We start from the raw sequence: 651 nt of genomic DNA on the forward strand, positions 1-651 counted from the left end.
TCGGGTGGAGAAGACTGGACATAGTGGTACTCTGGATCCCAAGGTGACTGGCTGTTTAATCATGTGCATAGAACGAGCCACTCGCTTGGTGAAGTCACAGCAGAGTGCAGGCAAAGAAAGAGTATGTGGGAATTGTCCGGCTGCACAATGCTATTGAAGGGGGCACCCAGCTTTCTAGGGCCCTAGAAACTCTGACTGGCGCGCTATTCCAGCGACCCCCACTTATTGCTGCAGTAAAGAGGCAGCTCCGAGTGAGGACCATCTACACGAGCAAGATGATCGAATACGATCCTGAAAGAAGATTATGAATCTTTTGAGTGAGTTGTGAGGCCGGGACCTACATTCGGACGCTGTGTGTGCACCTCGGTTTGTTGTTGGGAGTTGGTGGTCAGATGCAGGAACTTCGGAGGGTTCGTTCTGGAGTCATGAGTGAAAAGGACCACATGGTGACAATGCACGATGTGCTGGATGCTCAGTGGTTGTATGATAACCACAAGGACGAGAGTTACCTGCGGCAAGTCATTTACCCTTTGGAAAAGCTGCTGACGTCTCATAAACGGCTAGTTACGAAAGACAGTGCAGTGAATGCAATCTGCTATGGGGCCAAGATTATGCTTCCAGGTGTTCTCCGATACGAGGATGGCATTGAGG

The 651-nt window shown here is 50.4% G+C and overlaps 1 pseudogene; it reads left to right on the forward strand.

Moving 5' to 3' along the window:
* The first annotated feature begins 1 nt into the window (after window position 1).
* Window positions 2-651, forward strand: part of LOC103586810 — a 6,418-nt pseudogene continuing 5,768 nt past the window's right edge.

The sequence above is a fragment of the Galeopterus variegatus genome, unplaced genomic scaffold (assembly GCF_000696425.1).
Source record: "Galeopterus variegatus unplaced genomic scaffold, G_variegatus-3.0.2 Scaffold380, whole genome shotgun sequence".
NCBI classification, from domain to species: domain Eukaryota; kingdom Metazoa; phylum Chordata; class Mammalia; order Dermoptera; family Cynocephalidae; genus Galeopterus; species Galeopterus variegatus.